At 39.4% G+C, this 16,854-nt stretch overlaps 1 protein-coding gene and 1 long non-coding RNA gene across 51 annotated transcripts in view; one reads left to right on the forward strand and one right to left on the reverse strand.

Annotated features, from left to right (window-relative positions):
* Positions 1 to 16,854, reverse strand: part of DTNA (dystrobrevin alpha) — a 182,452-nt gene that overhangs the window by 99,104 nt on the left and 66,494 nt on the right. The window contains exon 1 of one of the 50 annotated variants that reach the window (XM_083449917.1): positions 15,306 to 15,504. The exons of 47 other annotated variants lie outside the window; for them this stretch is intronic. The gene's annotated coding sequence lies outside the window, so the exon portion shown is untranslated. Of the gene's footprint in view, positions 1 to 15,305; positions 15,505 to 16,854 lie in introns of those variants that run through there. 2 more of the 50 variants (XM_083449927.1, XM_083449893.1) reach the window with 2 other exon arrangements.
* The window catches only part of LOC310681904, an 83,640-nt gene that overhangs the window by 3,493 nt on the left and 63,293 nt on the right, over positions 1 to 16,854 (forward strand). The window contains exon 2 of the long non-coding RNA XR_014513681.1: positions 13,501 to 13,670. This is a non-coding gene — a long non-coding RNA (uncharacterized lncRNA). The remainder of the gene's footprint in view (positions 1 to 13,500; positions 13,671 to 16,854) is intronic.

The raw sequence follows: 16,854 nt of genomic DNA on the forward strand, positions 1-16,854 counted from the left end.
CTACTGCTATCAGCAGTCAATTGTGGGTTTGCATTTGATGAAATTGCTTAAACTCAAGGTAGATTTTTCAGACCCACTCCTGCAATCAAGGAGTTTTGCAACAGCGCAAGAATTTTACCATTCCTAGGTTGATTGGTAATTTTAAAAATTTATTAGTCACCTAATACCAGCAAGTCACTAGGTGACAAGCAACAGATGTAAAACATACAGAAGCTTAAAACAACCAAAATACCAACTTTTTAGAAGCTTTTAAATGTAAAATGGTATAAGCTTTCACAGGTGAAAACCTACTTCATCAGATGGCGAGTTCAGACTGAACAAAGTTTGATAAACTCTGCTTACAGATGACGGAGAGGAGCCATTCTAAGACTAAAGTTCTAGACTCAAGGAAAATGTTCCTTGCTTGAATCCATGCTTGAAACCAGTTGAAAACTCTTTAAAAAGAAATCAATTTAAGGTTATAATTAAAAGGCTGAGGCCCTGGGGAAATATATTCTTCAGGAGATAGCCTCAGATGATTGCTTCTTGGTATGAGAACTGGTATGAGATATAAATCAGTGAAAGCTAATAGTTCAGCTAGTGGTTACAACATTTCCAAGGACTGTTAACCATGGTATTCTTCACAGGCAAGACATGCTATATTTGATTCCAAGTATGTAAATTTTGCTTTCCTGGTCTTTTTTTGTTGTATGACTAAGATTTTGCCTTTCTTTTCCATAATGGTAAAATTCCAAAGTCCCATTTCCCAGTCTTCAAATAATATTTTAGAGATTGGGTACATGCTGCAGGCTCATTTGCACTGCCATTCCTCCCCTCTTGCAAAACCTTCCCTTTTATCATTTGTGATAACTATAATTTGACATTAACATCTGAATCAGGTTAACTATGGTTAGGGACAATCAGGTTGTTGTTGAGTCGTTTAGTTGTGTCTGAGTCTTCCTGACCCCACGGACAAGAGCACGCCAGGCACTCCTGTCTTCCACTGCCTCCCACAGTTTGGTCAGACTCATGTTTGTAGCTTCGAGAACACTGTCCAACCATCTCGTCCTCTGTTGTCCCCTTCTCCTTGTGCCCTCAATCTTTCCCCACATCAGGGTCTTTTCCAGGGAGTCTTCTCTTCTCATGAGATGGCCAAAGTATTGGAGCCTCAGCTTCAGCTTCAAGCTTCAGCTGGAGCTGGGACAATCAGGAATTGCCTCCTAATCATGACTGAAGCCTTAGATGAAGCTGTTTAGCAGGCCATAGTCTTGAGGCAATCCTGGTTTGCTTCAATACAACCCATTTACAAAACTATGGTCATTGCAAATTAAGAAAAAGGGGTGGGGGATTACAGTGGAAGAGTGGAGGATGGAGTGTTACAACTATGGCATGTTCCAATCACCACTCCCTAAACCTCTGTGTTGGGGGCTGAATGTCGTAATAATCAGCCTTTTCTACTTGTATACACTCCCTGCCTGATTTAGAATCCTGATACCCCAAGGTTCTGAGTTTCGCCCATCACACGTGGAGATGGTGATGGCGTTGCAATGGATTGTGGGGAGGGCAGTGTTGCCCTTCCCTCATGCAATGGTAAATTGCATTGGGGAGGGGAAGAAAACACCTGAAAAGGCTTTACGTCTTACCCATTACCTGGAGGCAGTAGAAATCAATGGAACAAAGCCTACTGTATGGATGGTTATATAAGCAGCCCTGAGCACTGGCACATAAGTCTTCACTCATTGCAAATCTGGCTTTTGTCTGGAATGTACCCTGTAATTTTTGAAGAGCCTATGCTTTTTAATTGGCTCAGGTACTCCGAATTATGTACACATATTAGAAAGTTAGTGTACATCCATTTCAGATGCTACTGAGTATAACACAAATTAATGTGGCAATGTGTCCGCTATATATTCGATGTATAAGTGTCCACTACCTTCTCTATTTGAATCAGCCACGTGCAATTTTGTCCTCCACCACTAAGGCTGCAATCCTAACCCCATGACCCTCCTGGGAACGAACTCCACTAAATTCAGCAAGATTTACTTTGAACTAGATATGGTTAGGATTGCATTGTAAATGTTACTGTTTCTCTCCCTTTAACATAATGCAAATGCGTCGTGAAAACAAAGCAGGGACAAGTTCTGAGCATCTGTCATAGTGATAGCAATCCTTCTAATTTGGGAACAGAATATCTTAATCATCAGTTTCATTTTCTAAATTGATCTTCCCTTTGAAATGCTAAGGAAGGAAGCTATCCCAGAGTAAAGTAATACACCAAAGTTATTTCCCCCCCCCTCTCAATCCCACTTCCAAAATATTAGACATTAACCCATTTCCTAGGTAACTAGCAACTATGGCGTCACACACCATCACACTTTGAACATACTCGGGGGCAAAATATATAATCTTGTCTCCATAAATTGACAGCATGCTGTATTTTTTATTGTATTTTTTACAATTACTCCAGAAATAGTTTTCTATGAGCATGGCTCAGTCAATATAAAAACAGCATATGAATAATTGATGCTCTTTTTTTAGTTGCTTTGATCTCTCACAGTAGACATTTCTAGGGGAAAACTTTGATGACGTAGAGAAGTTTTTGGCAAAGCGGGTAAGGGAGAAAGCAGGAGTCATCTCAGCAAACACATGCTTTGAAGTCGACATTTGCAAAGATAATAGGTTTTATCCAAGGTTGTACAAGTGGAAGACAGCTCAACACAACTGATTTTTCCTTTCCTTTCCTCATTTTGCAGCCCCCTGTACCCCACCAAGCTTTTCCAGAGGGCACCTACCAAATATTATTGGCAGTGTCTTATTGGGCTGAAGTGGGAGGGGAATAGCACTCAAAATTAGTAACCTTGAGAGAGCAGTGCAAGATTCCTTGGCCTGTTTTTCCACCATCCCTCTGCAGCCCAGTAAGACACAGTCCATAGTGTTCAGACAATAAGCTGTTCAGTGGGTATGGGGGGGGGGGAGCAATAGAGGAGACAGAAAAGAGTTGTACAATGGATCCAGCTCATTCTAAATACAGGGGTGAGGAGGACCCTTGCAGGAGATATATTGGTGGTCTGTAAAGAGTGAAGCACTCCCAATCCACATGCCCTCCCTTCTACATTACAAAGGAGTCACAGGGTTTGAAATGCCTTATTTCACCCTGTGTCCAATAACTTTAATAGTTGTCCCAGATATAATATATATAAAACTGCACAATGAAGATATAGTGGGAACAATATTAAACAACCCCCCCCCCCCCGGAATGTTTTTACTGCTACTGTTGGATGCTTCCTGCTTTTTATTTTTATTGCTGGTCATCTCCTCTGTTGTCTCTAAATTAATTTTTGTTTTATTGCTGTAAGAAAGCTTTGAAAGGCTATTTTGGCCAAAAAAAGAAGCTTGCTGATTTAACATAGGAGAGTTGGTGGTTGAGTACCATCAGAATATAAATGAAACTAACATGATGGTAGATTCTACATATTGAAAGAATCTCTACATACACAGAAGCGTGGAAGTTTCCAGGTTAGAATATTAAAATACCAAAACGTCATGACAAGAACTTGTGAGCTTTCAAGATTTATCATCATCATCTTCTTCATCATTGTCCATGTTATTTTAATTAATTACCCACCCTTCACCCTAAGGTCCCAGGGTGGGATGTAACAATTTAAAATAAAGTTTAAAACAGTTTTAAAACCTAAAGTTAAAAAATACAATCACAAAAAGGGTGGGTCCTGAAAGTGTACATGTCACATTTCAAAGGCGAGGGTATAGAGGTACGATAATGAAGTTGTCAGTTGCACCTCTGTGGGGAGGGACTTCCACAACTTAAGGGTTGCCTCAGATAATGCTCCCTCTCAGACACAGCTGTCAACTTTCAGATTTGAAAAGAAGAGATCAGCAGCTTCGAAAATAAGGAATCAGCAGCCTCACCTGTCCCGGGGACAGTCTACGGGATATCTAACAATCCGGGATAGCAGCAGGAAGCAGCGCTGGAATAAGGAAATTTCCCGCAAAACAAGGGAAGGTTGACAGCTATGCTCTCAGACTTCTACCACCCAAGCTTCAAGAGGGCCCTTTCTGCCAAATGTAGTATCTAAGAGGGTCTGCAAGCAAGGAGGCAGCTTTTCATATATTGGGGACATAAGTCGTTTAGGGCAATAAACTCTAATGTGAGTGCCTTGAATTAGGTCTGGCAACCAATGCAGGTTTTTAGAACAGGGGTTATATTTGATCTAAATGAAATCCCGGTACAAAGACCAAGTCATTTTTGTTCAAAAGAGACTGGGAAAAGGAACTCCTATCAACTTGAGGAATTTTGATGGCAGTTTAACCTACAGATATAAGAAAAGTTAAGCTTCCTGTTTTCTAGAGATGCAGATTCTAGATCCTGAATGAATATCAAAGATAAAAACTCCTGCCTTCACTTATTTTAATTGGGGAACATCACAGCATTATTTTATATAAGCAGCTCTCACTTCTGCCCCTGGAGAGGGTGGAAAAAGCAGCATTTCCCAACCTTGGATCTCCAGATGTTGTCCAAGTATGACTCTCATTATACCCCACCTGCAAGGCCAACTGTCCGGATGGTCGAACTAGCAGCAGAACAATATCTGAGGACTCAAAGTTGAGAAGGTTTGCTTCAGGTAGAATAGACGAGTTTATAAATTTAGTCTATGGCTGAGAGTTGTTGATACACAGAATGTTAGGGTGTTCAGAGGAAGAAAAATGGAAAGCACTAATGCAATAGGTGGATAATGAAGCTTAATTATATTGGAATGGATGGAAGATTTGGCTTAATTATCTGTGATTGATGCGAGACACCATGATCATCGAAAAACCATTCAACTTCCCATCTTGATGTGGGGAGAACATAAGAGCATGACAATTCTCTTCTGTAGCTGCTTCCACTCTAGTTTTGGCAATATGGAGGTTTATCTATGTGAATACACATATACAGCTATCCAATGGAAGCAAAAGCCGCTGTTCAACAATAACTGTTAGTGAAGTCCATTTCCTTGGATTGGGTTTACCCTGCAATATTTTAACATGAAAGTTATTTCCCTGACTTTCAAGGAAAGTAAGGGTTCATCCACACTTACCTTTTGCCCTGCTCTTTCCAGGCAGAAATCCCCGCTTTTAACATTTTGTGTCTGAGCTTTTGTTGTTGTTGCCCCAAACTTTCCCCATGAAAACCCACTCTTTAAAGCTCAGTTGGAGCAAACATCCATCCATGGACAATTGGAATTGGTATTTGCTATGAATTGGCTTTAAAGAGCAGGTTTTTGCAGGGAAAATTGGGGACAACCCACCCCCACAAACACTTGGACATGCAGTGTTAAAACCTCTGCCTCGAAAGGGTGAGGCAAAAGTAAGTATGGATAAGCCCAAAGTCTGCAAAAAGTCTCTTCATTGCACTTGAACAATAGATCTGATTAAACTATTTAATCCAATATCATTAGCATTTTGTACCTGCCTAACCTGAGATGAATGGTTTAATGCTGAAAACATTTTACTTTATAATTCACTGTGCTTTTCTTTATATATTTGTACCGCAGCAGCACAATTAGAACGGATGCTCAGTGCAGTTCAGGTTTATTTGTTTTAAGTCAGACAAAAACATACAATAAGGAGCAGCTAATACATATCAGAGAATCTATTCCTAATACTAAAATCCTGGCAAATATATATGCTCAGGGATAATCCAGATGACATTTAGCACATTAATCTTAACAGATTTTGCATGCTTTTTTAGACCCAAGGCAAAAGTAGTCATTACCCACAGGGCCCCCATTATTATTAACAAGCAAATTATGTACATTTTGAGATAGACCAAAAATAATATTCTTGCCCCAATAAAGGAAGAAACTTTCCCCAAGAAACATCTGCCCTAATAGGCAATAAAACAAATAATGTCTCAAATAGTCAGCTGTTTCAGAACTACATATACAAATCTTACAGATACATCATAAAGTACCTGTTCACATCTTCCCTTGAGAACTGCAGAACACATTAAATTTAATTCAAGAAGGGCAAGGCTACAAAACATATGCAGACTTGGAATTAACCCCTTCTGAATACAATTAGAAACTCCTGAGCAAACATGACTAGTGGTTGTGCTGTACCTGTATTGAGTAATTGCTAGTGATGTCAGAAAGTACTCTAACGCATGCTGGTACTTAAATTTCGCAAGCCAAGGGGAAATCCTGGGACTTGCTCTCCAGGGACTGGTCTTTTCTGAATGTAAGTATCTCTTAATCATGTTTTGATTATGACTGTCCAAGAACTGGAAAAATAATCTGTTGAAAACTCATAGTAGGACTATCTGCCTAACCCTTTCCAGCCATGTTGTACTAAACCAACTGCTCTGAGAAACAATTTTCTGCAAGTATACTATCATCACTAAACAATATTTTAAATCTAATAATTAAACAAGTGTCTGTCTGTATGTCAATTATAATGTATGTATAAAACAACACCATTTTTTTTAAAAAAAAACTTATTTGCAAAACCAATATTGAGTTCATATTGATAAACTCCTGCAAAGGTTAAAAGTGAAGCATTCATTTGGACCAGTAACATGGCAGCTGTTTTGAACCACTATTCAATAAGTTAGAATTTCAAAGAGTGTGAAGTACCCAGAAAACCTAGCAGAAGCTATAATAAAAGAAACCTGTTGCTTTATGTGATTCAGATTTTAAGATTCACTTAAAACTGGAACATCGGTCTTCATTTTCTGAAGCTTACAAACTTTATGAAATCAACAAATAAATACATCTGCAAAACACAAGAACCAAAATAGAGTCCTGTATTTTCACTAGGAAGAAGTAAAATTATGAGACAAAAATGATCAGTGTTTAGCTTACCTGAGCCTATTGTTTAAAACAGCAGCACAGCACTAATTCTGCTCTTTGGAGCTGCACCATTTGCACATAAACATTTATAAGCAAGGAACTCCAAAGTAACCTTTAACTTTAGTGATCATTCTCTCTCTTGTGCTCAGAGCAGAGCAATCTAATACACCTTATCATGTGGTGTGTTGCTATAGCAACAGTGAATCCAGCTGCTGCAATACAAAAGACTGACAAAAACTTGTTTTCTCCCCTTCCGCCCACCTAGTTAGAGTCAGGGTGCTTTCCTTATGGTTGCATAGCCTATCTGATCTCCATTTACTTCCAGTATCTACTGATCTGGATTAATGTAGGCAGCAGAATGTAAAAAAAGTAAAATGGGCATTCAAGTGCTTTTAGTTCAATACAGTTAAATGACATCTTATCATATAAAATTGCCACTTATTGCTTAAAATCACTTAGCTACAAGGAATCCAAAGATTATAAAGGGAAACAAACTATACCCTAAGACAGAATTCTTTGTATGTTCACTCTTGTCCCAGAATAAGCTACAAAACAGCCCTCTAGAAGATGATGATCACGTCAAACAGTACAGTGGTAGATCAAATATAAATAACCATAGTAGCCAAGATGGCTACTCTATATTGTAACTACCAGAAGTCATAATACAAGATTCTTTAAAAACAAACAAACACATTTTGAGATATATATTTTTTGTATAGTCAAATAAAATGGTTTTTATGTTGTATAGCCAACAGAAAAACCAAGAGTGATAAACAATTACAGAGCTCATGTCACATTATTTGCAAAGGATTGGGGTATGGGTGACCAGAAATAATCCAATTATGATCTGCCTTTGGTAAAGTAATACAAGATTCTTCCATAGCAACCGTAGCCCCTTCACTGTCCTCCATTTGCCCCAGCTGCTGGGAAGTGGTAGTCCAAAACATATGGAGGGCAATGGTTGTTCTACCCCCCTCAGGGGTTGCCAACATTTTTGGGCCTGTGGGCACATTTGCAAACAGATGAGAACCACACATATACAGTGGTACCTCGGGTTAAGTACTTAATTAGTTCTGGAGGTCTGTTCTTAACCCGAAACTGTTCTTAACCTGAAGCACCACTTTAGCTAACGGGCCATTGCGCGGCTGCTGCACGATTTCTGTTCTCATCCTGAAGCAAAATTCTTAACCTGAGGTACTATTTCTGGGTTAGTGGAGTCTGTAACCTGAAGCGTCTGTAACCTGAAGCATATGTAACCCGAGGTACCACTGTACTGCAAACAAGCAGACAACATGACCTATTATAGTAACTACAAGAGGATGCTTCTTTCAAAGTCTAATTTCAGTGAGGCAAGGGGACACTGTGGGCACCAGGGGAAGCCTCTACAGGGTCTTGTGCACCCGGGGAGGGGGGGGGGGAGGCCACATTGGCAGCCTCCTGTTTTATGGAGAATCCATAACGTAACATATAATTGGGCATGAGCCCCCCATGCTAAGAAAATAGATAGGTGGCACAAATTCAATGTTAAAAAATAGAATTAATTGACAGTGATTATTGTCAGGGCTGAATTTCTGAAATATTATTCAGTTTTCAGACTGCTCATCTTTCAGATTTGGTTCCTATACTGAAGACACAAAAATGATGAGTCTGGGGGAGAAAATAAGTGGAAACTGGAGACCTCCCCTTGCATAAGCCACTGGACTTGCTGAATTAGCATGTGTGGCAAGGGATACCTGCAAAACACTTTGCAATCAGTGCTCATATTCTGCAACAGATGGCTCACCAATTTTAAAAGCGCAGTTGTAATTTCTTGGACAAAATAATCACTTTCTGATCCAAACAACTCAAATATTTACTTAGCATGTCCATATCTACCTTTAACAACAATACATAATTGCAAAATGTATACAACTAATAGAATAAAGAACCTCCCAAAATAACAAAGTTTCCTCAGACCAAGAAAACGACGTACTGCAATCCATGTCTATCGTACAGAGTTCAGTATGGCTTACTCCCAAGTAAGTGGCTATAAGACTGCAGCCTACATGAATTCTGGCTCTCTTGTGAAAAGCTTACTCACAAATCCTTTGATTAAGACTGTCAGTGGACTTATACACACAAGTTGCAAGCAAAGTACATTTCCCAAGGAAGTCACATGATTAATTTTATTGCCTTTCATGTCTACATTTAATGAGGTCACGAAAACAGAAAATGCAAATATATAAATATTTTTAAAGCCTAGGAGAATATGAAAAGAAGGTCACCTGTGTCAACAGCAAAAAACAAAGTGTACAGATGTTTTGCATAGCAGTATTCCTTGTTGTTTTGCAAAACAAAGCATGGGGGTGCAGAAAGAGACTTGTGTTTTGCAAATACTCAGTACAACACAAAACTTCCATATTCTGCAAATTAGGGTGCAGGGTGGCTATTCAAGGTAGAAGCAAAGCTCCAAATGTAGCACCTGCTAACTCTCTACAGATGGTCTGATAAGGAAAAGATGAATAGAGCTACTGCTTGAATAATTTATGCCTGTTCTGGTATGCAAGGAGTAAAAACTGACTTAGGTGTCTTTCATGGGTAGTTTGGCAGGCCTTTCCCTTATCAAGACTGTATTTTAGTAAACCAAAATAGTAAGTATGTTGATCTAAATAATTCAACCTAATTCAATTCAGCCGTATTCAAGATGAAAATAATTCCATCTTAAGGTAGAAGCATTCCTTGTTTGTTTGTTTTTTAAAAATAAAGCACGTCATTAACGTATCCTTAAAACAGTGAAGTTAAACTATATACAGTAACAATCTTAGAAAGGGTATTTGTTTCTTATGCAATGTTATTTGATGGTTTTGTGATGCAAAACACAGCAAGATTAAGAAAACAGAGTTTTGTCTGCTGGCTGTCAGAATGTGACTCAATGGGCGTTTTATTCCTAATGATTAATTCTTAGCAACTTTGGAGCATGCATATCCTTTCACCAATAGATGTTGATCCAACAAAAGCTAGCAGCTTTTCTGGATCTAGAACCAACAAGCAAAATGTATCAAAAATAGCATTGCACTGTGCAAAGCACAGCAAATTCCTGGTCATAAAATGATGAACTGGCTTTGCAGTTACCAATCTCTAATTAGAATGGAAATTTTGCTGCGGTGAGGTTATGCAAGAATACCTTGTAAGGCCACAGGGCAACTGGAATCCCAAAGTGATTAAAATATGGTGATCATTCCCTTATTTACATAACAAAGGGAAAATAAAAAGATGCTTTTCTAGGCTGCATTAACAGAAGTATAGGGTCCAGATCAAAGGATGTAATGGTACTGCTCTATTCTGTCTTTGTCAGACCACACCTGGAGTACTGTGTCCAGTTCTGAGTGTCACAGTTTAATTTAAGAACGTTGACAGGCCAGAATGTATGCAGAGGAGGGTGACCAAGATGATCTAGAGTCTGGAAACTAAGCTTTATAAGGAATGGTTCAGGGAGTGGGGCATGTTTCTGTAGAAAATGGAGGGCTCTGAGGCAGATGAGTAACCCGTAAGGGATAAGGTTTAGTGGTGGCATGACCTTAATAAAGATTTTATAGTTTTATGAAGACTATAAATGTGTGTGTGTGCAAAAATCTCCACCCTTTCTTTTATTTGCCAGAAAATATAATCAATACATCAATAAAAAACCTTATTGATAAATATTTACATATTTATGTATTTAAATATAGCTTATTATTACTAGTGCCTAGGATAATTCATATATAAATCTGTCAACCGTATTTCCCAGATAAAAAGTCACATAAGAGAAATGTAAAGTCTGCTATTAATCTTTTCCTGTGTAGCTTAAAATACATTAGAAACATATTTCATAGTCCCAAATGCAAATGTGACAACAACTACATTGGATATGCTTCCCGTATACAATAATTATCCATTCCTTATTGGCATACTGTAGTGCTTATGGTGCCAAGTTAGATTAATCTGATTTCTGAAGTCGTTCAATATTTTCCATTAGTTTTATTATGCTTTATATCAAAAAAGGCTTCAGTACACGTACACGTACACACACACACACACACCCTGTAGCATGAAATGACCTCTATTCCTGAAATAAAATATTGGAATGTAACCAACATTTTACCAAGCATTTTAACATAAATCTGAGGGGCCTGCCTCATTCTATTATTAACACCACTCAAGACAGAATTGGTAATGCAGAGTGTAGGTGGCCAAAGATGACTCTGAATGTCCAGTTTAAGTACCAAGCACCACTTGAGCCTCCCACCTTGGGTCCCCTGTTGGGCAATAGCTTGACCCGATGTGCGATGATTCACAATATGTGATGAGTGATTCTGGTTATAAAGTGAGCTCTGTGCTTCTCTTTTAAATGGAACTAGCAAAAGCAACTGGATTTTCTAAGGCAAAGCCCAATAGCACTAATTTTAAAATGATATGTGATTAATTACTCTCCTTGTAATGCTGCTTTCTCAGTGTTTTCCTTTTCTTTCTTTTTTTCTTTTGAGCACGGATACCACCACATAGGTGCCCTTCCAGATATTTTATACTCCTGGGTAGAATATATTCCTTTGTGCAGCCTTTCCATTAAGGTAATAAACTCGAAACAGGCAGAAAAAGTTTATATTAAGAAAATATAAGTCATTAATTAGCTGTCCAAAAATCCTCTGCTTTATAAAACTGGAATTATTGAAATGCAGCGGATCCTCTCCTCATAAATATCTTTTAGTAATATGCATTTTAAATCATTCAATAAAAGTAAAATCTATTTTTGTACAATGCCAAAAGGAGAGACATAATGAAATATATGAGCCACTACTGGTCAATGATTAAAATGTGCTCTCATTACTGTGCCCTTCTGCTATTAGCGTGAGAAATGAGAATAAGATGGTGATGGGGGCATCATGATGAATATAATAATCTTGCAAAAAGATTTGTGAGAAGTCTAACGATGGAGACTATGGATAATTATAGGGGGTGCAATCCTGCTAAAGGTAAGAATGCTTATATCCTGCCCATTTCAATGGCAAGGTTAATCACATGTTTAACAACGCCTTCTATTCAGTAGGGCTTATATTTGCTTAACTTCAGTTGGCTTGTGCCCAGTATAGAGGGAAGTAAAATACCCCACAACTCTTTGGGGGGTTTCCATTTCTCTCTCTCTCACTCACACCTTCTTCTTCTTTGGTGATCACTCGTAGCCAAGTAAGACTGTCTTCCATAAACACGGTTTTAACAATGAGTCCGTAAGTGACTGTGGAATGTGTGGAATTCTGGTTCCACACATCCTTCCAAAGTGGGGACATTAGTTTCCGGGCAGGAGTTGAGGAATGGATTTGCCAAGCGTGCCTTCCTCCTAGCGCACTTCTCCCTTGCATCCTGAGTTCGAGTGTCTTCAAAGCCCATGACACCTTTGGTAAAGGCTGTTCTCCAACTGGAGCACTCGCAGTCCAGTGTTTCCCAGTTGTCAGTGTATATACTACATTTTTAAAGATTTGCCTTGAGACAGTCTTTAAACCTCTTTTGTTGACCACCAGCATTATGCTTTCCATTTTTAAGTTCAGAATAGAGTAGTTGCTTTGGAAGACAATCATCAGGCATCCGCACAACATGACCAGTCCAACGAAGTTGATGTTGAAGAATCATTGCTTCAACACTGGTGAGCTTTGCTTCTTCCAGTACACTGATATTAGTTCGCCTCTCTTCCCAAGTCATGTGTAAAAATTTTCGGAGACACCGTTGATGGAATTTTTTGAGGAGTTGGAGATGGCACACACATACACACAACCGGGGCTCCCACCACATGTTGAAGCTTTTCATTGAAATAAGAAAAAAATATTTCATTGAATTTTCATTTCATTTCATTATTTCATTGAAAATGATGGTATTTTCTGTAAAGAAGTGCTTCCTCAAAGCATTTCAAAACATTTTCACCTTACAGTCACATTTCCCTGTGTAAATTGGGCACATTTACTGAAACTCACATGCAATTTAATACAAAGAGGTCCATTCCAATTCTCAATCACTGGCAAAAATGCAACTCTTAATATAGAAGTATTAATAATTACACAAGTCTTACTTCTGTGATAGTTAAAGTACAACTATCTGAAAATAGAAGCCTACAAAATTGATCGGTTTGTGTTGTTTTTTTAAACAGTTACCTTGAAAGGCACTCCAAAGTTTAATTACCCATATTTCTAGGAGGGCTGTCTCTGGCACTGAGCTACCCATTTATAAGGCAAATTCAATATTATATTCATCCAATTTTAGCTTCCAAGTAAATGCATCATGCAATGGCTCTATATTTCTGCAAGATGGATGAACTCACAATTACCAGATATATTCACAATGTGTGATTATTACAGCTGGTAAACAATAATGTTAATAATTATTATGATGATTATTATTTTGTATCACACAAACATGATCCTAGAAATCTTTATACCCTTCAAAGCACTTTCAATCAATGGGTTTCTTTTCATTTCATTTTTGCCTTTTCCACCCCAAGGAACTTAAGGGTAAAATAATAAAGCCATACAGTTGTGACACAGACAATTAAAACAGCTTAATTATAACTAGAAAGGGACACAAAAAGAGCTTGGGACACTAATGAAGCATTTCTGTAAGATATGACAGAATCCTGGCATCCCTACTCATTTTGCTTTTCTTTCCTCTGCAGTGGTCATTAGGAAATCTGTTCCGTTTCTGAAACTATGCAGATCAGAAAGCATCACAGCGCCAAACAACCATGACTAACCGGAGTATGACAGATCATTCAACTGTGGTGAAAAGATGCTTAATGAAACAGATCAAGGACCTTGCCTCTAAAGATGAAGGCTCCACAGGAAGGTAGGAATGCCCTAAATATGCATCAGATAAAGGAATATTTTACATAAGAGTTAGTGGCAAAGAGGTAACACATTCAAATGCATTTAAGTCTGCAGAAGTGCCAGGAATATTATCTTGCAGGCACTACAACTTCTTATAAATCTGATTATATAGCTTCAATCATGGCATTTTTCTACATCAGCTATATTTGGTCCATAATAATTGGTTTAAAATACTTCTACATTTTGCAAAGTCCACAGACTGGTGAAATTCAGCGTGCTGATTTGGATCTACGAGGCCTGAACAGGTCGGGCTACCATAGCTTGTCCCCTGTACTTTAATAAGACAAACTATGTAAAAACGAGTTCTGAAAATCAGGTGGAATCTTGCAGAAGTTTAGCATTCACTTCTGCTTTAATGGCTTTCAGAAAGGGTCTCTTTAGATCCCCATTAAATAGTTGGAAGTTTGTGCCATATTTTCCCTGTTGGTTCCGTGGATCATGTGATGAAACCTGGGGTGGTATGCCGGCATACAGTTCTTTCCCCACTGTTTTCATGGGTAAATCATGGGAGAACAGAAGCATGCATGTTCATAAAGGGTGGTGACATGCTCAACTGGGCCAGCTGTTGTATCACATCACGCCTACTGGCATGGATGAAATTCAGTGCAACATGGCAGTATATCAGTAAAAAAGACAGAGTTCCAAAACGCAGCATGTTACACAGTGTAAAAGGAACATTAGAAACCAGGCCAGAAGTGCTAGCATTATCACCAGAAAAACTAACACAATAAACCTCATGTCGGAAGGCACCCTGCGAAAAGCCTCCTGAGCTGACATGCCATCCCAGAGAGACATCCTCAGGGGCTGCATTAAAAAAAGGTAAAAGGTAAAGGACCCCTGGATGTCTAAGTCCAGTCAAAGGTGACTATGGGGTGTGGCGCTCATCTCGGTTTAAGCAAAGGGAGACAGCTTTCCGGGTCATGTGGCCAGCAAGACTAAACTGCTTTGGGCACAATGAAACACCATGGCGGAAGCGAGTGCATGGAAACACCATATACCTTCCCACCGCAGTGGTACCTATTTATCTACTTGCACTGATGTGCTTTCGAACTACTGGAGAAGGGGAATAATTCTCAGCACCACACTTGTCTGTCAACCTCTAAAACAGAGTAATAGCTGAGGTTCAATATGTTGTATACATAACTCTTCGCTCTGCTTTTATGAGTGTGCGTGCTTCTTATCGGTATTACTGGATGTATCAGTGGCAGGTTTCCCCTTGTTAAAGATTATGGCCAGTGCAAAATTAATAATATGTATTTTTGATGAATGTAGCCACAACTGGCAATGTAAACCAGCCCTGTGGTGAAGGACCAACCAACCAACCAACCAACCAACCACTGGGCTGTATAAATCAACCCCCACAACTGAGCCACAGCATGCCACAGATTGCAGTAGGGAGAACCTTTACAGTAAATTATTCCAGCACCACATACTCAAGAGGAAATCAAGAACAAGCAATAGCCATTGGATCAGTACTCACCAAACTTAGGAAAAATTCCTTCCTAATCACAACTATGAAGAGTATTATTGAGCTCTGGATATTTAGATTGGCGCACATAAAAATTAAACATAACTATATCAAATATGTACTTACCAATGTAATGATACCAAAGGTGCATATGCCATATTTGTATGAACCTCTTTCCTGGTTCAGACAAGGAGAAGCATTGTCTTGAAACTGAGTTGGGAGGAAGAGGGTAATGGGCTGTGTTTGGGAACCTGCAAGTCTTCACAAGAGACCTAATTGACCATCCTCTCCCCCCCCCCCACTCCAGGAAATGCACAAGGGGGACAAGATAGTTTCTTGCAGATTCAGAGGATTAGCTAGGCCTTTGTGACATCATCAGCCCTCTCCATTCAAGCCTTTTTTCACGCCTAGCAACCACAGAGCATCAGTAATAGTCATGGTGATTGGTGTAATGGCTGCTTTGTGTTTTATCCAGGGTTGAACTGAATGTACTGTACATGTGTTTCATATGATGGTGGTAGGATATTTTCCCACCCCCACCCTGTTCCCTGCCATTGTTTTCTACTTCTACTACTGTCTTGAAGCCACTGGCTAATGAAATGTCAGGCTTTTTACTGAAAAGAATTTCTGGAAGTTTCCATGAATAAAGTATCCCTCCCTTTTACTTCAACCTCAGTTTGTCCTCCGGTTATTTTTAAATTTCTTGTCATCTTCATTTCTGAGCTTTCCAGTTAATTTAGCCATTTCAGTGTAGTCCATTAACTTGGTTTGCCAATCTTCTTTAGTTGAGACTGCTTCCTCTTTCCACCTTTGGGCTAACAGTATGCAGGCGGCTGTTGTAGCATAAATAAACAATTTTTTTCTGGTGTGCTAGAACTTTAAAGCTGCAACCTTTTAAAACTCTAGATGGCTTGGAACCCAAATACATACATGGTTACAATCTTGCTAATCCAAAGCAGTCTTTCTATAACTCAGTTGCACTGTGTGTAACTTTTAGCTACTTGATTTTACATCGGGCAGACCAATCCAAACTACGAGGCATCAGTGTAATTTATATCAGGATGAATTATTCTGGTGTAAAGGTAAAGGTAAAGGGACCCCTGACCATTAGGTCCAGTCGTGACCGACTCTGGGGTTGCGGCGCTCATCTCGCTTTATTGGCCGAGGGAGCCAGCGTACAGCTTCCAGGTCATGTGGCCAGCATGACTAAGCCGCTTCTGGAGAACTAGAGCAGCACACGGAAACGCCGTTTACCTTCCCGCCGGAGCAGTACCTATTTATCTACTTGCACTTGACGTGCTTTCAAACGGCTAGGTTGGCAGGAGCTGGGACAGAGCAACGGGAGCTCACCCCGTCGCAGGGATTTGAACCGCTGACCTTCTGATTGGCAAGACCTAGGCTCTGTGGTTTAACCCACAGTGCCACCTGCGTCCCTCTCAATGCCCTTATTCCAAATTCCGTTTAAGAGTCATGTAACTGCTGAATGAGCTGGCTGGAGCCTGGCAGAGGGAAAATAAGCCTTTAAAATGAGGTTTGATTTACAGCGTCCTTTGTGCCAGTCTAAATTCTGATGGGTTGCTAGGTCATGTGACCAGATAGAACAGAGTTTGGAATAGAGGTGAATCTCCCATTGCCCCATCCTGCCCCTGCTACACCCCTTTTTCAGGATTTATCC

Source organism: Podarcis tiliguerta, assembly GCF_965153285.1.
Source record: "Podarcis tiliguerta genome assembly, chromosome: 7".
In the NCBI taxonomy this organism is placed as follows: Eukaryota; Metazoa; Chordata; class Lepidosauria; order Squamata; family Lacertidae; genus Podarcis; species Podarcis tiliguerta.